Source organism: Acipenser ruthenus, chromosome 41 (assembly GCF_902713425.1).
Source record: "Acipenser ruthenus chromosome 41, fAciRut3.2 maternal haplotype, whole genome shotgun sequence".
NCBI classification, from domain to species: domain Eukaryota; kingdom Metazoa; phylum Chordata; class Actinopteri; order Acipenseriformes; family Acipenseridae; genus Acipenser; species Acipenser ruthenus.
Genome location: NC_081229.1, coordinates 8,285,764 through 8,309,761, shown reverse-complemented (window position 1 = coordinate 8,309,761; position 23,998 = coordinate 8,285,764). Strand labels below are relative to the sequence as shown.

The 23,998-nt window shown below is 39.9% G+C and overlaps 1 pseudogene; it reads right to left on the bottom strand.

Annotated features, from left to right (window-relative positions):
• Positions 1 to 235: 235 nt before the first annotated feature.
• On the bottom strand, positions 236 to 8,037 carry LOC131709114 (gastrula zinc finger protein XlCGF26.1-like; annotated as a pseudogene).
• Between the last annotated feature and the right edge of the window lie 15,961 nt (positions 8,038 to 23,998).

Below are 23,998 nucleotides of genomic sequence, written 5' to 3'. Positions count from 1 at the left end.
ATAAATTTACAAAAGTAAGATACAGTATTCAAAAAATATGTAAAATATCAATTGTATGCTCAAACTCACTAGCTTAACAGTTCCTCTCGAACCAACTCAACCAGACACAAGTCTGAGATACAAGGTTTCACTCACAGTAGCTATATACAAAAAACACACAGTTCCTAATGTTTATTTTTACCCTATGATCACTGAGTTTACAACACTTTTTTAAAGTTGGAACTACAGTAGCTCTCACACGCTCGGTGCATTACAATGGCGTCACACGATGATACAGTAGCTCCCACACACTCTGTACATTACAATGGTGTCACACGATGATACAGTAGCTCCCACACGCTCTATACATTACAATGGTGTCACACGATGATACAGTAGCTCTCACACGCTCGTGCATTACAATGGTGTCACACGATGATACAGTAGCTCCCACACGCTCGGTGCATTACAATGGTGTCACACGATGATACAGTAGCTCCCACACACTCGGTGCATTACAATGGTGTCACACGATGATACAGTAGCTCCCACACACTCTGTACATTACAATGGTGTCACACGATGATACAGTAGCTCCCACACGCTCGGTGCATTACAATGGTGTCACACGATGATACAGTAGCTCCCACACACTCTGTACATTACAATGGTGTCACACGATGATACAGTAGCTCCCACACGCTCGGTGCATTACAATGGTGTCACACGATGATACAGTAGCTCCCACACACTCTGTACATTACAATGGTGTCAGACGATGACAGTCAGGAGCAGGAAGTATCTTCCTCTCTGTCACATGAACAAAACAAGACAAAGACAAATAGTCGTATGTTACTTCAAAGCTGATTTCATGAAGCACAGCTCGATAAAACAGCTAATAATCAAAAGGTAAACTTTTTTTATGATCAATCCTCTTTGAAAAGAAAACAAAAGTTACACACAGATTGTTTTAAATTCATTCTGGATGTTTCCAGTACAAGCCAAAGATGGCCACTGCTTGCATTCAAATAGGCTGTAAATTACATTTAACAACTGCATCACATCAAATATATTTTATCTGTGTAATATGATGACATTAATATGTTGTGTAATAACTCCTCGATGAGCCACCCCGAGTGAAAAAACAGCAATCCAGATTTTTATTTTTTTTTTAAACATTTTTAACCATGTTTTTAATCATGACGTGCCAGGTACGTCCGTATCGCAAAAGAGGTTAATGTTAAAATATAATGTAATTGAGTTGCAGAGTCAGTGTGATACATCGAAAAAAAAATGTGCTGAGCCGATAAAGAACCTTGTAGAGCTGTGTTTGTACTGTAGTTCAAAGAAACATTGCAGTTAAAACGGAAGGCTTTTTTAATGCCTGCCCATTAGCATCAAAGATTGTACAGTATTTATCGAGATTACTCAGGACTTCAAGGTAATGTTGCATTTTACCCCCTGAAAAACATTTTACTCTCAGTGTTAAAAGGGTAAGTTACTCCCAGACCCAAAACCTTATCTGGAGCGCTGATGTAAGGTAATGTTTCTTTCTGAATGAACATGGTCCTTAGGGTTTGACTCCGGTGTGAATTCACTGGTGTGTTTGAAGATGTCCTAACTTGTTGAAACTCTTCCCACAGTCAGAGCACTGATACAATTTCTCTCCTGTGTGAGTTTGCTGGTGTGTTTTTTGAGGTTACTTAACCGACTGAAACTCTTCCCACAGTCAGAGCAGCAATACGGTTTCTCTCCTGTATGAATTTGCTGGTGTCTTTTCAGGTTTCCTAACAGACTGAAACTCTTACCACAGTCAGAGCAGCAATATGGTTTCTCTCCTGTATGAATTCGCTGGTGTGTTTTCAGGTTTCCTAACAGACTGAAACTCTTCCCACAGTCAGAGCAGCAATACGGTTTCTCTCCTGTGTGAATTCGCTCATGATTTGTCAGGGTTCCTCTTTCTCTGAAACTCTTCCCACAGTCAGAGCAGCAATACGATTTCTCTCCTGTGTGAATTCGCTGGTGTTTATTCAGGGAGTCTGCATGCCTGAAACTCTTCCCACAGTCAGAGCAGCAATACGGTTTCTCTCCTGTATGAAGTCGCTCATGATTTCTCAGGGTTCCTCTTTCTCTGAAACTCTTCCCACAGTCAGAGCAGCGATACGGTTTTTCTCCTCTATGAATTCGCTGGTGTTTATTCAGGGATTCTGTGTGGCTGAAACTCTTCCCACAGTCAGAGCAGCAATACGGTTTCTCTCCTGTGTGAATTTGATGGTGTGATTTCAGGTGTCCAAACAGACTGAAACTCTTCCCACAGATAGAGCAGCAATACGGTTTCTCTCCTGTGTGAATTCGCTCATGTTTTGTCAGGGCTCCTCTTTCTCTGAAACTCTTCCCACAGTCAGAGCAGCAATACGGTTTCTCTCCTGTGTGAGTTAGCTGGTGTGTTTTCAGGTTACTTAACTGACTGAATCTCTTCCCACAGTCAGAGCAGCAATATGGTTTCTCTCCTGTATGAATTCGCTGGTGTGTTTTCAGTTGTTCTGAAACTCTGAAACTCTTCCCACAGTCAGAGCAGCGATATGGTTTTTTTCCTGTATGAATTCGCTGCTGTTTATTCAGGGAGTCTGCATGCCTGAAACTCTTCCCACAGTCAGAGCAGCAATACGGTTTCTCTCCTGTGTGAATTTGATGGTGTGATTTCAGGTGTCCAAACCGACTGAAACTCTTCCCACAGATAGAGCAGCAATACGGTTTCTCTCCTGTATGAATTCGCTGGTGTGTTTTCAGTTGTTCTGAAACTCTGAAACTCTTCCCACAGTCAGAGCAGCAATACGGTTTTTCTCCTGTATGAATTCGCTGTTTTGTTTTCAGTTGTTCTGAAACTCTGAAACTCTTCCCACAGTCAGAGCAGCAATACGGTTTTTCTCCTGTATGAATTCGCTGGTGTATTTTCAGTGTTCCTGAATTTCTGAAACTCTTCCCACAGTCAGAGCAGCAATATGGTTTCTCTCCTGTGTGAATTTGCTGGTGTGTTTTCAGGTTTCCTAAGCGAATGAAACTCTTCCCACAGTCAGGATATTCTCCACCGCCCGCCCTCGCTTTAGCTGCTGGACTGGAACCTGGAAAATATGAACAGGAAAGAAAGTAAGAGGGGCTGCTTGTAGGCTTCGGGCATGTGGCTGGGTGGAGGAGTGGATTAAAGTAGGGGTTCCCAATTTTTTTTTACCCCCCCGAGGCCCACCTGTTCAGCTGCATCAGGCACTGCGGCCCACTATTAGCACTCCTTGGGAAAATGTCAAATTAAAAACATTTTCTATGTTGAAGCTGTAACATTATAAATAAAGCTAATCTAAACTGTCCTTTATTCATTTGAATAAATAATGTGAAAGATGGAAATCACATAGAATATGCACAGAGTTAAAAATTCAAACACTTTAATTTTAGTGAATACAATAAATTGCAAAGATTAAACAGACGTTTCTATCAACCTTTTAAATTAGGTACCTTTGTATAATTGAAAATTCTAGAAATGCAGTTATTTTTCTTGGTTATCAAACAAGAAAGTGCATGTCTCTTATTATTCCCATTCATAAATACCTTAACAGGAATCACTTTTGAGTAAAACCAGTACAACATGCACAAGAACATGACTCTTAAATCCTGATTTCTGAACACTAACTAAAACGTCCAGCCGTTACCTCATACGATAACTTTCACGCATACAATATAGAAGGAAACGAGAGCATTGCAGAAGTTACTTTTTTTGCAACTACTCTGTACAACCAAATACAACTTGCAAAATCACATTCAGTTGGCTTGCAACTTCCCCCCCCCCCCCCCCCCCAACCCAAAAAAAAAAAAAATCAGAGTGCAGCTGCGCCAAAAGAAAACTTACAATAAATCCACCTGCAGAGAAATCTGAAATCAGTCAAAAAACATTTTATTATTATTATTATTATTATTATTATTATTATTATTATTATTATTATTATTATGCAACAAAAAATATTCTAGCGTTATTTTAAGACGTCTGTGAACGAGCCAGTAATCAATAAAATAGCAGTATAACCAAACATTTTAATAAATCAATTACCGGCATGCAACAAGACTTATCAGTTTGATTCATAACTTGATTTAGTTAATATTGAAACATACATCAAAGCACGCAATATTTTAAATGTTAATAGCTACTTAGTGACAAAAACGTATTCATCATTGGCATCAATTGTAAATGAATGTTATTATAAAAGCTAGTATGGAAACGTTTCTACAAAAGAAAAAAACCCATTCCAGCTCCTCAAAGCTGAGCCCGCGGTACAAATGCATTCAAACTCCTGCAGCTGCCTTTTCTGTTCTTTATACTTTGCAAAACGTATTCTTTGGTAGCGGATTCGACATATTGTAATGTTATGAATACTGAACACACTTTTTACATCTGCCAGCAGAGCGATCACATGACCTCAACACCGCCCTATTGTCAGAGCTCTCGCTCTACATCCCGCCTACAGGAAGGCAATCTGTTAGCTCTGATTTGTGAATTTCTGCTTTGATTGACAGTCCGCCGATACTCCCTTGCTACACTTTATTTTTCTATAATTACAGCTGCTGCCGACGGCTGCTTATCGTTATTAATAGAAAAAAACACATAGAATGTCATTGCACCCGCGGCCCGAAGGTGGTGCTGTTCGTCGCCCTGGATAAGGGCGTCTGCTAAGAAATAAATAATAATAATAAATAATAATAATAATAACCCCTGGATTAAAGTGTGTGCATTTTATCTGTGGGGTTTGCTCTGGGTTACACCATCTTAAAAATGCAAAGTTAAACTTAAAGCCTTTCTGTGTGAAAGCAAAGTCAGTAAAGACTGATGCTGGTGAAACCGAGCCCTGGGATCAAAATCTGACTGTGAAGTTCTCCTGTAATGTTTCAGGTCTATTTCCTCTAACACACGCTACAATTTCTCATCGAGGCATTTTATGACTTTTCTATCTTGGATTATGTACAGATGCATACATAGAACTGCAGTGTAATGTAGTATAATCTGTCAATGATGTGCTTGGAGACTGGAACGGCTCCCTCCCTCTCTCTGTTTGGAATCATCTTGTTTATTGTTGTACAGATATACATCACGGTGCATTAGAAATGTGCAGCCCCATGCCATAGCATTACATTACACATGCAGGGTTTATGGGTTTTGTTAATTCAATTCTCTCTATTTATTATTCCTATAATTGAATCCCAACACAGTGGGTTACAGGACTCCAGTATACAGACAGAAACACAAGCAGTTTATTTTATACAGTTACACAGACTGTAAATGCATCAGCAACCTACATTACAGACAAAAGTTTAGAAACACCTAGAATTTGAGGATTGAGACAAAAATAAATAAATACACACAATATAATGTGACATTTCGAAATCTAACAGGAAATACTGTGATACTATTCTGGCTTCTGGTAGAATTTTGCAATATGTCGTTTATTTGTTTACATGATGCTAAATAAAAGGTATAAATGATGTTTATATATTTTTTATTATGCCTCAATCCTACAATTGTAGGAGATGCAAAGCTTTTGTCCATAGCTGTAGAGCCCTGTCTAATCCAGCCCCTCTACAAACCAGCATTCTAATTCGGTATGATTTTGGGGTCCCGATCAAATCCCTATTGAAATGAATGGTGTGATCCCCTCTACAGTCCAGAGCCTGGCTATTCTGGAATCTGTCCCTTCTGCCTGATGTTGTGTATACACTACCATGTCCAGCCGGCTCCATTCTGAATTGTGCAGTTGTTGAACAGCAAATACATGTCTAATCGTCCACACAGTGAGCAATCTCTCGAAAGAAAAGCTGAACAAAACACCAACTCAAAAGAGCTAACAGTGAGAGACCCTGAATGCAGCAGAAAGCACCTGAATCCTCATGCAGGTACAGTACGAGCACGTGAAGGTCTTTCTATGGGAATGGGTTAAACAGGCTTGTGATAATAACAGGTGAAGAGTTTGCTGAAGCATTACTGTGTTTATTACACTGTGTATGTACAGTAACACAGCTATTTAATGTTCAAATAGTTTAGTCATTTTACCTTTAGGTCAGTATTCAATGTTTTACAGTAACTCTCTAATCCTGCACCACTTTCCAGTCCCAAGCGATGCCAAATTGGACAGGTTTTAAAGTATTCTAACCAATATGCTCCCTCCCTCTCAACCACACTGTGGATTTCACGCAATCTAGAATGACAATGTCACAGCTACTGGGAGTCACTCACCTGCTAGACTGCATTCTGAATGGGAGCGCCCGTCTTCCTTTCCACCTCCTTGCGTGCTGTTGGGAGAGCCTTCCTCTCCAGCGCCTTGCTCTCTCACGCAGATTCTCTCCAGCACCACGCTACACTCCCGCAGGCGTACAGGCTCCTGCTCAAGGATGTTTGGTTTGAAGTCCTCCGATTCTTCCTTCACTGGTTCCATGTCGTCAAACTCTACTTCAGGGGGCTCCTGTTTAATACGGACAGTTTCCAGAACCTCTTCTTGTTTCACAGGAAGGGATTCTTCCATCTGGGGGATCTCCAATTCATTGTGCTCAGCTTTAATGTCAGAGACCTCTGGCTGACTGCTGTCACATTGTATCTCACAGAGCTCCTGTTTAATGGGGAGGGAAGCCAGCCCAGAGAACTCCACTCTAATGGGGACAAGTTCAAGTTCAGGGAACTCCTCTTTAATCTGGACAGATTCCATCTTCACACTGTCCATGGCAGCAGACCGGATTCTGTTTAGTAGCTGCTGAAAAAATAATCATGTATCAATTTAAATAGTGTAATGAACGGCATTCAAGGGACAAATGCAATCTGGCATTATAGCAGGAGTGGCTTTACTATTGAAGGAACACATAATTTCTTTTAATAAATTTATAATATCATAGGATTTTATCTGTTGAAAAAGTTTAACCCTTTGCGGCCATGTTGGACCAGGTCTGACATTACAATTTTCCCTTTCCGGTCTGATGTAACTTAAAAAAGGATGGTGAGTAAGTAGATTCAAGAAACTGCACAGAGTCCTTTTCTTCAATCAGTTGTTAGGTTTATTGAAATATGCAGGGAGTCTGGTCCCAGGTACAGGACAAACAGAATACTCGTTCTTACAATTGTTGCATGACATTAAATACCCTTCTGCATAGGTGTCTGTCTCTCTCCTCCTCTTTCTCTGACACTTAACCAATAGAAAAGGTACAACTCATTATCCTGTTACCATATATTTCATGTGCGAGTGTGTGTGTGTGTGTGAGTGTGTGTGTGTGTGAGTGTGTGTGTGTGATCTAGTGTGAAGACCTCTGAACTCAGTGCATTCTTCACACCCCTGGTGCCACAAAGGTCCATACATCTGGTTTTTGTCATCTTCTTGAGACCTTTTCTCTTTTGATCTATTTGAAGTCTTAGAGCCTGGCTCCTTCGGTCCCCTTGAAAACTAGCTTTATGACCCCGTCATAAACCAGCTGTATTTTCTAAGCAAAAACCTGTTAACTAGTTTTATACCCCAAGTGGACTCCCCGAAGGGCAAGCTTCTTTCATGTCAGGGCTGGAGATCAAAGGACTTGTTTGTACAGCCGTGTGCTGCTGGCCAGCCATTTGCTTTGACACAAAAGAATCTTTTTCAGTTGTTACAACTTCAGAGTAACTTCTCTACCATATTGCAGCTTTCATCTATCACAGCAGTGCTTGCATTTTTGGAACTAACAGTTTTTTCTATCCAATGTTAAATCACTTTTCAGAAAAATAACATGAATACAGCCGTCATTCCTCATGCGTAGCAAACTGCTATTCAATACTTGTTCCATGTTTTCCAACACGGTCCGACATCATCAAAAAGATGTCAAGCGCAGGTCTCTAGTCATTTTTTCTCAGGAAAAAGCAGAGAAAAGCTTTCAATGGCTGAGTGAGACCGATAGCAGCCGAAAAAAAAAAAATAAGGAGGCAGATCTGTACAGATAGTCAGATAGATAGTCCCTTCAACACAGACATAACACGGACATAAACAAACAAGATACCTGCTTCCGCATCCAGCGCTCAAAGAATATCACACACATTTGCCAAGCTTGACGTTACAGTAATAAAATAATGCCAAATGCATACTGAGTTTCTACTGAAGCTACAGTAACACTGAAATCAAATTTCATTGACAGTACAATGAAAAGTATTATAAATGTAGTAGTACTGTGCATTTTATTGACAATACGGTTGTAAGAGAGCCTGCAGCAGGGAAGCAGGAGAGAGCCCTGCACACTATTAGCGGGGGCAGGGCACAGCCCTGCTTGTATAGAGGCTTTGTATTATTAATAGAATGTATAAATATGACTGTATTATTAATAGAATGTATAAATATGACTATTATTAATAGAATGTATAAATATGACTATTATTAATAGAATGTACAAATATGACTGTATTATTAATAGAATGTATAAATATGACTGTATTATTAATAGAATGTATAAATATGACGGCGCAGCCTTGTGTTCTGTTTTGTATTTTAAAAAAATCCGATGTTTTGTTAATGTCTAAAAACCTTGTGCAGAAACAGTGAAGGAAACTGCCCAGACTGACCCAGGGTCTGTTTTGTTTATTTTAGTGTTCGTGACTTTGTTTTGTTTTAACTGTTTGATTTCACTCTGTGAGCAAGTGTTTTTGTTAAAATGTTTGTTTTTGTATTTATTTTTGTGTTTGTAAAGAAACATGACAATGTCAATATATATATATAATGTGTGTGTGTGTGTGTGTGTGGTGTGTGTTGATATGGTTATATAAATAAATAGCATTACACTCGCCATTTCAATGAAACTCCATACGCTGTGGAGCTTTTTATCACTGACACATCTTTCTGCAGTTGCAGCTGTAACAGGTAGCGCGGCCCAAAGCACCTGCAGGTGGAATACATCAGGATACAGGAGTCCAGGTCATGTTCTTTACAGAGCTTCATGAGTTCTGACAAAGACATTGCATTGTCCGATTCCCGAGTGTTAAAACAGGCTCAATGTGGTGTACGAATAAATCACACTGCATTTCAGGAACTCTGCATTGAAGCTCTCGATTCAGCTTCACAAGTGCTTTCCCTTTAGTATATTAACAGTTTTCAGTTTAGCATAAAATAGCATCATTTTTAAAATGTGCGGTTTATCCACTAATTGTACTACTACAGCTGGACTCAAACATTAAAGGGACACACGCGCCAGTCCTTAACTGCACTTTATTATTATTATTATTACTTATTTCTTATTGGGGGGGGGGGGGGGGGGGGACATGTGCAAACCAAGTACACACACGACCATAACTACACTTTATGAGGAAATACGTTTAGTGTGTGAGTGTCAGTGACAGAAAGGGCAGAAATCAATATTTTGGAGATGATTATTGGAGGGCCAGTGCCCCTGCATGTACTAAATATTTGAAGATGCACTAAATAGTGTGTTTCTGACCCGGATGGCCTTCCACACGTGTGTGTGTGTGTGCGTGTGAGCATGTGTGTGTATGCGAGTACTAAAAGCATATTGAACACCCGACAATGCCTTAATATTTTGTGTACAGATTAGTTTTGTTACTAAGGAATTTTACCGACTGTATTAAGTTATTTTTTAATTCTGTGAAGACCTTTTTACAATAAAGACCTTAAAATGTGCCCACATTATAGTTTAATGTAAGCTCAAGTTAAGTGAGTGCGGAGTGTCTCCATATCAAAGGCTGGACTCGCTGCGAGTGGTTCATTCAGACACAGCTTAAACTGCGCAAAATAACAATTGTCATATAAATATAAGGTCGCTTCAGCACTGATTTTATCACATCCCTGTGTTATTACAGAATGTCTAATTAATACTAATTAAAAAGCCCATTAATACTCACTATATACTGTAAAAAGCCTATCGTGCTGAAAAGTCTGTATAACAGGATATGTTATGTTAAAAAAGTCCCAGGTCGTGTTATTTTGCGGTACATGTTAAAACGTGGTACACCATGTACTGCGCGTGCCCGGGCTGTGCAAATAATTTTAGCTCAGAAAAAAAGTTAACGCCCATCTGAACAAATACAAAGTACTGTTCGACCTTTAAAGTTAATTTTAATATATATATATATATATATATATATATATATATATATAGAGAGAGAGAGAGAGAGAGAGAGAGAGATTATATATATATATATATATATATATAACCAATTCAGCAAATATGTGACTAACTGATGAGCAACAAATTGTGTTATCTAACATTGTAAACATGTACAATTTTGTGGGTGAACCACAGTTTGTCTTATTCCTAGTGATTTGTGCAGCAGTCAATCACAACACTGACAGCGTACCATTTTTTGACGTCACACGGATCAAGTTTTGGTACCAGTACCACATTCTGATGATGTACCACTTTCTGCACCTACACCGGCTTTCAGCCACTTCCTGTAGCGCGACACTCTAAATACCTTTTCTCAAAATAACGAAAACAACCGCGTCTATATCATTTAGTTTAAAACAACCGCGTCTGTATCATTTAGTTTAAAACAACCGCGTCTGTATCATTTAGTTTAAGGCATCTGCAGTTAAAATAAATAAATAAATAACAAAATAGAGTAATCAAGAACATTATGTTAGGGCAGCAGTGTGGAGTAGTGGTTAGGGCTGTGGACTCTTGACCGGAGGGTTGTGGGTTCAATCCCCAGTGGGGGACACTGCTGTTGTACCCTTGAGCAAGGTACTTTACCTAGATTGCTCCAGTAAAAACCCAACTGTATAAATGGGTAATTGTATGTAAAAATAATGTGATATCTGTATAATGTGAAATAATGTATAATGTGATATGTTGTAACAATTGTAAGTCGCCCTGGATAAGGGCGTCTGCTAAGAAATAAATAATAATAATAATATGTTTTATAAAGTCATTAACACAGACAGACGTGCTTATCTCTCAGCGCGCAATGCGTTTTCATGTAGTTTCTATTCAATATGAATCTACAATCACGTGTAGTTTCGTACAGTATCTGTTCAGTTCAGTCGGGATTTATCCCAGACACTAGGAGAGCATCGAGAGGTTGCGCGCATCCGAGTTCAGCAGGTTAAACCACATCAACACCGCGCTGACATTACTAGCTACCCATGACGAGAACATCACATACCTGCGCTGCACAGAAACACTGACCGGCTGAAAAACCCGCGGCTAACAGCAAAACACCACTGCGTCGAGAACAACCAAACACCAATTAAAAACAACAACATGGAACTCACTTTTTTTTTTTTTTTTTTGCCGTCCACGCTTGTCAACTGGTGCGCAACAAAATGTTAAATAAATTAAAAACAACTGTGCAGGGGTGAGTCGGTTTTTTTTTTCTTTTCTTTTAAATTTCAGGCGTTTGTCGTTGTTTTTATTCTCTTTGAAAATGCGCTGAGGTATGACTCTGCCTGCGCTCTAGTAACTCCTAAAAATCCTGCGTCGCCAGCGGGAGTCTGCCTCTGACGTCACCGCCTGCGTAGACGGAGCTGGGACAGATTTAGGAGGTTTCCCAGCGCGGTCCACTGAGCAAACATAGCGACCAACTTCATTGATTTTGCCATTGCAGAAGAGATAGAAGCAATTGAGTTTCCCTTCGTGCTCCACCACCTTCAACAATTACAGCAACCTCAGAAAAGGTCAAACGATGCAGACAGCACAAATACATTTTTCATTAGTTGTCTATTTTATTAGCCTTTGTACAATTAATTAAATGCTACATTTTACACAAATACATATACGTCCCATAATGATTGCATTTACTATAAGGATAAACAAAATGCAACAGAAAATATAACTGCATAAAGTGATGGAGTCCAGTAACCAAACTAGTGTATCCAGTGGTACTATTAGTTCACTGACATTCTTAATTAAAATATGTTCTATATATATGGCTTCTGATTACAAACAAACACAAGTGAACACTCCCTACAATACAGTTTAGAAACATGCACACACATAACTCACCTTTTGGGTGCACTGGGCTCTGGCTCTTCAGTACATCACTGAAAAGCCTACTGGCATATTCAAGATCTGCATGAAATAGGATGAGCAAAGATTAGTGGATATATAACTGTGGCATTACATGAAGTCGGAATATGCATTGTATCAAGAGGACCTAACAGGTCTGGTAAAGGGTTAGGGTTAAGGTTAGGGTTTGTCTAAACAAATACCAATGCAACTGCACAACAACAAAAGGCTGTAGTTATTGTATTACAGGGTTGTTGTAGTTATTGTATTACAGGGTTGTTGTAGTTATTGTATTACAGGGTTGTTGTAGTTATTGTATTACAGGGCTGTTGTAGTTATTGTATTACAGGGTTGTTGTAGTTATTGTATTACAGGGTTGTTGTAGTTATCGTATTACAGGGTTGTTGTAGTTATTGTATTACAGGGTTGTTGTAGTTATCGTATTACAGGGTTGTTGTAGTTATCGTATTACAGGGTTGTTGTAGTTATCGTATTACAGGGTTGTTGTAGTTATCGTATTACAGGGTTGTTGTAGTTATCGTATTACAGGGTTGTTGTAGTTATTGTATTACAGGGTTGTTGTAGTTATTGTATTACAGGGTTGTTGTAGTTATTGTATTACAGGGTTGTTGTAGTTATCGTATTACAGGGTTGTTGTAGTTATCGTATTACAGGGTTGTTGTAGTTATCGTATTACAGGGTTGTTGTAGTTATCGTATTACAGGGTTGTTGTAGTTATTGTATTACAGGATTGTTGAAGTTATTGTATTACAGGGTTGTTGTAGTTATTGTATTACAGGGTTGTTGTAGTTATTGTATTACAGGGTTGTTGTAGTTATTGTATTCCAGGGTTGTTGTAGTTATTGTATTACAGGGTTGTTGTAGTTATTGTATTACATGGTTGTTGTAGTTATTGTATTACAGGGTTGTTGTAGTTATTGTATTACAGGGTTGTTGAAGTTATTGTATTACAGGGTTGTTGTAGTTATTGTATTACAGGGTTGTTGTAGTTATCGTATTCCAGGGTTGTTGTAGTTATTGTATTCCAGGGTTGTGAAGATGACAGGTGCTCTCTGTAAAACATTTCTCTCATGTTCCTTATAACAGCTTTCGATGTCTTCAAGAACATATTTGTTGTAGTAGTTATAGTGACAAATCAAACATGAACACACAACATCACTGATACACATCATGTTATTTTCAATAATGCATTCTTAAATGGGGTTTAGTTTATTATCAGTATCAATATTTCGTACTTGACTGAATTCTTTCCTTCTCTGCAGGTGTGATAGTTGCCATGCCATCAGTGAGTGTAATATCCAGCTTTTCCATTATGGATGCTCACCAGGGAAGTGGCTGCCACTAACATAGCTTTTATAGACACAGATACACACAGGTGGGTTGAATGAATCACTCAGGATAACAATGTGGCTTTATCACACTTTAACCATTCAGATGTGTTTTAAGTACATGTGGGTTACTTGTTAGTATATTATTAAATGTGATAATTATGGATAACTACTTTCACAGGAGAAAGCTTATGTACTTTCATATCTATTCTGAAAGTGACATTTAGCTTCCAACATTAGCACATATTTTATATGTGTATGTATGTGTACATTAGACCAAATACATTCCAAACCAACAGTTAACCGGTAAGGGCATCATTTGAAGTCTGCTTTACCTTTATTGTTTGTAGTTTAATCAATAGACAGCAATAAGAACAGGAACACTATACATGTCATTTAATAAACTAGAGACATGTAACCTGCTCTGCAAGCTGTACTGGAAATGCCTGTATAAATAAACACACACACACACACACATATATAGTAACATTGTCATGTCTGTGAAGCAGGACTCAGGGGAAACGCTGTTAATTCTTAATACAGGTTTATTTGAAAATAAAAGAAAGAGGGGATTCCTGTGGGGCCGCAACAACAAATAATCTGGACAGCAGCAGGACAAAATAAGACAGACAAGATAAACGAACTGGACAGACAACAAATCCTGCATTGCTGCAGGTGCCCGGATCATTATTATTATTTTATTATAGGTCTGTTCAAGCAATTGTAGTTAATTGTAGCATAATATATGCACATATATGTCGTTTACAATAATAGGTTGTAATTTATGCAAGCTGTTTTCGCATGTATTTCACACCCCCACACCAGGTGGCGGTATCCCCTTCACTAATCCTACACATGGCTCTCAAAGCCCCTCTTGCACGGCTGGCCCTCTTCCATTGTTTATAGGGCGGGTCTGCGTCAGCGCAGCTCCTTTTAGAATCTGCAGCGCATGCGCAGACTCAACACCCAGAGCACGCATCACCTCTGCTGTCAGTTCTGGCTGCGGCCAAGCAGTTTGCCTTACTGGGACAGGTGTTGTGCGCGCAGACCCACGTCATTTGACGCAAAGTCGATGCAGGCTCCCAAAAGCTTGCGCTACTAGAACGCAGCGACTGGCTTGGTTTTTGGGATGAAACTTTTTATTATTATTATTTGTTTATTTAGCAGATGTCTTTATCCAAGGCGACTTACAGAGACTAGGGTGTGTGAACTATGCATCAGCTGCAGAGTCACTTACAACTACGTCTCACCCGAAAGACTGAGCACAAGGAGGTTAAGTGACTTCTCTTTGAAAAGACGCTGAGGTATGACACAGGTCCCATTTTGGGGATGGAACTGCTTAACAGTCCCGCTTTTTGATTGGTTCTTGTCTGTCAGAGGAATATGATGTCAACAGGAGTGGGAAAGCTTGGAGGCATTGTGGCATAGTGGTTAGGGCTCTGGACTCTTGACCAGAGGGTTGTGGGTTCAATCCCAGGTGGGGACACTGCTGCTGTACCCTTGAGTAAGGTACTTTACCTAAATTGCTCCAGTAAAAACCCAACTGTATAAATGGGTAATTGTATGTAAAAATAATGTGTAAAAATAATGTGTAAGTCGCCCTGGATAAGGGCGTCTGCTAAGAAATAAATAATAATAATAATAACATTGTGATAAGAGAGAGAGAAGCTATTAGGTGACGCGATTTGATTGGCTCTTGTAATGCTTAATGCATATTTCACAATTACCCCTTGTTCTCTATTCATTGCTTTCATTCCCCTTAACTCAAAAGCTGCGTGTTTATATATAAATATATATATGGCAGTTCATTAAAGCAAAATGTTTTCCTTTATCAAATGTTAATATTAAAACCAATTTTTGATAAAGAACATGGTATTCCTATAAAAGGACATCTTATTTGCTTGTGTAATGTCCATCAATATATAGTCATGTGTAGGGGTTTATCAGACCTCACATGAGTTTTAACAGACCATGCCCTTCAACAGCTTCAAATAAGCATTCCTTGCCTATCCATGGTAGTTTAAAATGGCTATAGATGGTGATTAAATAGTTTTATATGCAAATATAATGCAAACTAAATACATTGTAAATTAGTAATGATTCCATCGAGTGAGTGATTACAGACATTCTTGTGCAAAGTACAAGCAACGTGTAAAAATGAGCCCCTCAACCATTTACTGTAAAGTCCTTCCTAATTGGAGACATTTACACTTGTAACGACCCACAGGCAGTCCTGATCGGATATGATCCATGACCTTTTATGTCATATCTCGGCCGTCCAATCACTAATCTACTATTTTTTTTGCGTGGGTCATATCCATGACTACTGGCCACGTCTCCATATAATTGGTTTAGGGCTAGGATGGGTGGGACGTATAATATTATAATACAAGGATAAAATCAAAGTAGATGTCGAAATGTCAGAATTCCTCTAGAGGAAAATATACTTGAACTTTGACCCATTCGACTCCTCGAGATCACTTTCAATTCAAACACAAAATGTCTAGTGTTCAATCACTCGACAACACCCACAATGCAGAAATGTTCATTAACAAAATGAGAATATGTCAAAAACAATTGATGTAAAGCTGGTACATTTGTCTCTCAGAGAAACTGGAGAGGAACGGGAAATTAAAGACATTCCTGTCAATGGCTTTCAAAAATTCAATCAGACAACACCCACAATTCATGTTTTTTAGGCACTTTTTTTTTTTTTTTTCTTAAATTTAGTCGTTGCCAATTAGTTTCTATTATTTTCTCCCCAATTTGAAATGCCCAATTATTTTTAGGCTCAGCTCACCGCTACCACCCCTGCACTGACTTGGGAGGGGCGAAGATGAACACACGCTGTCCTCCGAAGCGTGTGCCGTCAGCCGCCCGCTTCTTTACACTCTGCAGACTCACCGTGCAGCCGCCTCAGAGCTACAGCGTAGGAGGAAAACGCAGCTTACAGGCAAGCCCGCAGGCGCCCGGCCAGACTACAGGGGGCGCTGGCCCGCGGTGAGCCGAGGACACCCTGGGCGACCTAACCCCTCCCTCCCGGGCGACGCTCGGCCAATTGTGCGCCACCCCCTGGGAGCTCCTGTCCATGGTCGGCTGTGGAATAGCCTGGACTCGAACCGGTGACGTCCAGACTACAGTGCGCATCCTGCACTCTAGCGAGTGCTTTTACTGGATGCGCTACTCGGGAGCTCGATGTTTTTTAGGCACTTTTAACAAATCTGTCTCTGTGAAGATTTACAATCATCCTTCACCAACGGGAGCACCAACCAAGCGAGCGACACAAATCTTTGACTCTGACAGCGACTAAAAAAAATAAAATAAAATAAAATAAAAAGCATACCCCATTGAAACACATTTTTCTTAAAAACACATTATTTTTTTGCAGTTCATTACCCAGTTTAATTCAACATTCCTGAATTATCAAAAATAATATTATATTTAAGATTGTTTAATATTGACAGTGTAAGGAAAAATTGATGAAAACTGGAAAACAATATTAGTGAAAGTCAAAAATATGTTTATTTCTAATACAAGAATAGAACTGTTGTACAGAGTCGTGTCCCTCTGGGCTTGCAGTGAGATTGGTAGAACTGAGCACCACACAATGCATTCACTTCAGTTGTGTAGATTCCAAAACACACCCTTTTAATGATGTAATTTATGACCCCTCCTCACTATACCTATACGTGGCAAGTCTCCAGGCCTCATACACACATTCCTTTGCATGTGTTATCTCTGAGATTCTCCCATCCCCCATGCAAGCAAGCAGAGCAGAGCTGTAAAACCCCCTACACAAATGCCCATAAATGGTCATATTTGCTCTCCCTCTAGTCAAACTGCAATTTATTGAGACAGACCCTACACTCTGTGCTCAATATCTCTCCATTGAAAGTACCATACATTCCAAATATGAACGTGGTGATTGATTATCTGTCTTTAGGCCGTGCTGGAGATACCCTTATATTATTATTATATATTTCTTAGCAGACGCCCTTATCCAGGGCGACTTACAATTATACACTATACACATTATACATTATTTCACATTATACAGATATCATATTATTTTTACATATAATTACCCATTTATACAGTTGTTTTTTTTACTGGAGCAATCTAGGTAAAGTACCTTGCTCAAGGGTACAGCAGCAGTGTCCCCCACCTGGGATTGAACCCATGACCCTCCAGTCAAGAGTCCAGAGCCCTAACCACTACTCCACACTGCTGTCATGGTAGACTTGTTTTCTAGATTCGCCTCGGCCATACCCACTAGAGAGCAGACCACACAGACCATAATAAAAGCTCCATAGAAAGCCATAATTCAGCCTTTTGGATGTCCGGAGCGTATCCACTCCGACCGTGGGGCTGCATTCGAGTCAGAATTGGTGCAAGAACTAAGCAGGTTGTATGGCTTTCGGAAAAGCTGCACTACCCCGTACCATCCACAAGGGAACGGGGCTTGTGAGAGACTTAATCAAAACTTTTGTCTTTGTTAGCATCTTTGAGAGAGGATGTGATGTTTGGATGCCACGCCCATCTCCCTGTGGATCTAGTAACCAGAACAATACCGACACGGAATCCCCAGACCTTGAGAGGATGGATCTGTTCCTGTTTGGTTAAAGCTTTGAACCCGGAAGGACCCGTATTGTACTGTATCGTGAGTGTTTTGTTTGTTTTGTATAATTGTTATTATTAGACGGCTGACACGTTCTGGAGCTGTCGCCAGAGGCCAGCACTTACCTGGAACATCCCTGCACTGGAGCATGATCAATTGTATTTACAGCACGAGCACTACTGCACTCACTGAGGACTGGTGACCGTGTATGTGTTTTGAATACCGTGTACATGTTTGGGGATGCCCCGTGAATTAAATATACAGAGCAGTACACATCATTGTGTATTCCCTGTATCTCATTATTATTTCTGTTGGTCGGGTGTTCAGAGGTGGAGTGAGAGAGAGAGATAGTAAGAATTGAAACTGAAATTAAAACTAAAGAATTAACAATTGCTATGCATGCTGTCATTACACCAGCTCGCACTGGCATTACACCAGCGTGCTGTCATTACACCAGCGCGACACTGGCATTACACCAGCGTGCACTGGCATTACACCAGCGTGCTGTCATTACACCAGCGTGCTGTCATTACACCAGCGCGCACTGGCATTACACCAGCATGCTGTCATTACACCAGTGTGCTGTCATTACACCAGCGTGCTGTCATTACACCAGCGCGCACTGGCATTACACCAGCGTGCTGTCATTACACCAGCGTGCTGTCATTACACCAGTGTGCTGTCATTACACCAGCGTGCTGTCATTACACCAGCTTGCTGTCATTACACCAGCGTGCTGTCATTACACCAGCGTGCTGTCATTACACCAGCGCACACTGTCATTACACCAGTGTGCTGTCATTACACCAGCGTGCTGTCATTACACCAGCGTGCTGTCATTACACCAGCTTGCTGTCATTACACCAGCGTGCTGTCATTACACCAGCGTGCTGTCATTACACCAGCGCGACACTGGCATTACACCAGCGTGCTGTCATTACACCAGCGTGCTGTCATTACACCAGCGTGCTGTCATTACACCAGTGTGCTGTCATTACACCAGCGTGCTGTCATTACACCAGCGTGCTGTCATTACACCAGCTTGCTGTCATTGCACCAACGTGCTGTCATTACACCAGCGTGCTGTCATTACACCAGCGTGCTGTCATTACACCAGCGTGCTGTCATTACACCAGCTCGCACTGGCATTACACCAGCGCGCACTGTCATTACACCAGCGTGCTGTCATTACACCAGCGTGCTGTCATTACACCAGCATGCTGTCATTACACCAGCGTGCTGTCATTACACCAGCGTGCTGGCATTACACCAGCGTGCTGTCGTTACGTTTTATTTAGTGTTCGCTTTATTTTGTGTTTTGTTTGTCTGTTTTGGGCACCGTGCCATTTTATTTTGCAAAGTGTTTTGTTTGTTTGTTTAAATCTTTTATTTGCAATAATCTTGCTCACGCCAGCCTACAGTATAACTATCAGGAATAGATGAGGAGTAATTGACCAATGCAATCCAATAATATCCATGTTAAGTTGTTGAAGGGCACGGGTCTCTTAAAACCCATAAGTTAAACAGCAGGTATAGGCCTTTTTGTATTTTTTATTTATTTTTTTGCATGTAATAGGTTTATAAAATATGTTGAATTCCACTATTGTATTCATATTGAGGTCTGATAAACCGCTACACATGACTATATATTGATGGACATTACATAAGCAAATGAGATGTCCTTTTTTTGGAATGCCATATACCTTCTCAAAAATGTATTTTAATATTAACCTTTAATAATCTATTTCAGTGTGATGCAGCTTCTTCATTGTAATAAATAAATACACTTTTAAAAAAAAATTAAATTTGATTTCTGTTTCTTCTTAAAACAAAATTTGGGGAGAGTCAAAAAATTTTCAAACTTTGATTCATGTACTAAAGGTTATTCTTAAATGAATTCACTGTCCAGTTCTGTTGTACATTTTATGGTAAACTGAGCATGACCTAGAAACTGGGCTGTCATGTGTAAGAGCAGAACATCCCATAAACTCGTCTGAATTCGGAACATCAGAGCAGCCAAGAATTTGGGATGTTATCAGAAAACCAGAGCAGGCCAGAATTTGGCACATAGCCTCAGAACAGGGGCAGTGTATATGTAAAACTGTGATTACATCAGAGATAAACTAATGTATCCTGTAACAAAACTGAAATAGTGCAGTATATAGATTTGCAATTAAAATAAATCATGCAAATGATAAGAAGTAGTAAGGTATAGTCAGTAAAACATTTAACTCAGTTTCATTGCAGAATGTTCTTTGGTTATTTATTTGAGATGGTGATTGTTTTTTAAAACACTTTATTAACTGTATGACTGGGGGGAGCAAATCTAAATGTAATGATGCTTTTTATATGTGGCTGTTTTGTGTTGTATTCAAATCTAAATGTAATGATGCTTTTTATATGTGTCTGTTTTGTGTTGTATTCAAATCTAAATGTAATGATGCTTTTTATATGCGTCTGTTTTGTGTTGTATTCAAATCTAAATGTAATGATGCTTGTTATATATTGTTATATAGTTTCCTTATTGCACCCTAAACCAGTTCCTAACTGCGGACGCGCATGTACACCAGATATACACATACTGTCAATTCTCATGAAAATGAATTTCAAGGGACCAGCAAAAACGTGTTATCAGTAATTCTGATTATCAACAGTCTCAAATGCATATGGTCAGTTTGTATTGAAGTTACAGTGAGACTGAAATCAAATCTCAATTACAGTACAATGAAAAGCATATCAATGTAAATACTGTGCATTCTATTGAAAATACAGCTGTAAGTGAACTTTTAAAAAGTATACATGGCAAATGAACTGCTGTTGAAATGTGCATGTCCCAGCTGCTGTGCTCATTCCTCAGGGTGTGTCTCATAGTGATTCCAGATTCAGGCACATTCTGATCACAGGCATTTTTAAAGCACAGAAGCAAGGCGTCCTCGGCATCAGGTATTGAGCAAATCAGAAACGCTGACGACTTGCATCCAGTTTGCTGTTCACAGGCCTGTATTATTGTATCCCGTTATTTCAGAACGGTTTTCAAAGTGCTTGTGGGAATGTTGAAATCTGCAGCAGCATCTTTCTTTTTCTTGTACGGTGCTGCATTATCCATCGCTTTCAACACCTCCACTTGTCATCAAGGAGCGCACGTATTTGTGTGAGCAGCATGGCAACTCGAAATGCATCATGGGAACTGAAGTCCCCAAACAACACTAAAATACAGAACAGAGATGCTAATGTGGATGCAAGTGAATACATTTCCCACAATCCTTTACACTCAGCTGTTTGAACTAGGATGTTTTATTTTATTCACATTTCTTCCCTGGGAAGGCTCCAAAATAATTTGCATCTGCGTTAAATGAGTAGCTCTCTCTTCTTACTGAAAACCTAACCCTAGCACAAAGGATTATTCATCTTCAACCTCTCACCTTGGAGTCCAGGTGCAACACGATCTTTTTTATTCAGGGATTACAGGATAAAACCCTGCAGACGGTTGCCCAGTAAGGACGGTGCAGTCTTCTCTCTGGGATGCTACATACCAGGGTCGGGATAGTCGTTCCATCAATTTATTTATTTTCAAGTCTATGCAGTTTAAATGCTAAACCCTGATACTGATTCCCCACACTGAGTTATCAATTTCTCCTGACTCGTCCATCAGATGAGGTGCGGAATAGTTTCCTTTCTGCATATTCCCGCTCCCAGGCAATGACTGGGATCGGGAATATGCAGAAAGGAAGGGATGCAGTAGGGAATCAAGGAAATGCATGCACATGGATTAGGGAGTGGTTAACATGTAGAAAACGGAAAGTACTGATTAGAGGAGAAACCTCAAAATGGAGCAAGGTAACCAGTGGTGTAACTAAATCATTAATTAACATTAATGATTTAGATTCTGGTATAGTAAGCAAACTTGTTAAATTTGCAGACGACACAAAAATAGGAGGAGTGGCAAACACTGTTGCAGCAGCAAAGGTCATTCAAAATGATCAAGACAGCAGTCAGAACTGGGCAGACAGATGGCAAATGACATTTAATAGAGAAAAGTGTAAAGTATTGCATGCAGGCAATACAAATGTGCATTATAAATATCATATGGGAGATACTGAAATTGAAGAAGGGATCTATGAAAAAGACCTAGGAGTTTATGTTGACTCAGAAATGTCTTCATCTAGACAATGTGGGGAAGCTATAAAAAAAGGCCAGCAAGATGCTCGGATATATTGTGAGAAGTGCTGAATTTAAAGCAAGGGAATTAATGTTAAAACTTTACAATGCATTAGTAAGACCTCACCTAGAATATTGTGTTCAGTTCTGGTCACCTCGATACAAAAAGGATATTGCTGCTCTAGAAAGAGTGCAAAGAAGAGCGACCAGAATTATCACGGGTTTAAAAGGCATGTCGTATGCAGACAGGCTAAAAGAATTGATTCTATTCAGTCTTGAACAAAGACTATGCGGCGATCTGATACAAACATTCAAAATCCTAAAAGGTATAGACAATGTCGACCCAGGAGACTTCTTTGACCTGAAAAAAGAAACAATGACCAGGGGTCACAAATGGAGATTAGATAAAGGGGCATTCAGAACAGTAGTAGTGGTTAGGGCTCTGGGCTCTGGACTCTTGACCGGAGGGTCGTGGGTTCAATCCCCAGTGGGGGACACTGCTGTTGTACCCTTGAGCAAGGTACTTTACCTAGATTGCTCCAGTAAAAACCCAACTGTATAAATGGGTAATTGTATGTAAAAATAATGTGATATCTGTATAATGGGATATCTTCTAACAATTGTAAGTCGCCCTGGATAAGGGTGTCTGCTAAGAAATAAATAATAATAATAATATCTGTTGTTGAACAGCAAATAGGAGGCACTTTTTTACACAGAGAATTGTGAGGGTCTGGAACCAACTCCCCAGTAATGTTATTGAAGCTGACACCCTGGGATCCTTCAAGAAGCTGCTCGATGAGATTCTGGGATCAATAAGCTACTAACAACCAAACGAGCAAGAGGGGCTGACTGGCCTCCTCTCGTTGTTAAACTTTCTTATGTTCTTATGACTGCATTGACAGCCTGAGTTAAACTGACAGCAGAGAAGCCTCTTGTGACGTGTCCGCGTCTCCGCCAACTTTCTGACACAATCAGAGTTTAAGTTCTTGAAGAGCATTTTGACCATTTAAAAATCAAGCTCTTAGAGCGATACACAAAATAGTAAATTACACAGGGACTCATAATGCAAGGTTAAGGTTTCGTTCTGAATGAACATGGGCTTTGTCACCGTTGTGAATTCGCTGGTGTGATTTCAGAGCTCCTGCCTGACGGAAGTGCTTGCCACAGTCAGAGCACCAATACGGTTTCTCTCCTGTATGAATTTGTTGATGTACTCGAAGGTCATTTTTAGTACGGAAACTCTTCCCACAATCAGAGCAGTGATACGGTTTCTCTCCTGTGTGAATTCGTTGGTGTATATGAAGGTTGGTTTTCAAACGGAAACTCTTCCCACAGTCAGAGCAGTGATATGGTTTCTCTCCTGTGTGAATTCTCTGGTGTTTTTTCATGTCTCCTGAAAAACTGAAACTCTTCCCACAGTCAGAGCAGCAATACGGTTTCTCTCCTGTGTGAATTCGTTGGTGCTTTTTCATGTCTCCTGAATGACTGAAACTCATCCCACAGTCAGAGCAGCGAAATGGTTTCTCTCCAGTATGAATTCGCTGGTGTCTTTTCAGGTGTCCTGACTGAATGAAACTCTTCCCACAGTCAGAGCAGGAATATGGTTTCTCTCCTGTGTGAATTCGCTGGTGTCTTTTCAGGGTTCCTGAATCCCTAAAACTCTTCCCACAGTCAGAGCAGCGATACAGTTTTTAGGGCATGTGGCTAGGTGGTGAAGTGGATTAAAGTGTGTGCATTTTAGCTGTGGGGTTTGCTCTGGGTTACACTAGTTTAAAAATGCAAAGTTAAACTTAAAGCCTTTCTGTGTGAAAGCAAAGTCAGTAAAGACTGATGCTGGTGAAACCGAGCCCTGGGATCAAAATCTGACTGTGAAGTTCTCCTGTAATGTTTCAGGTTTATT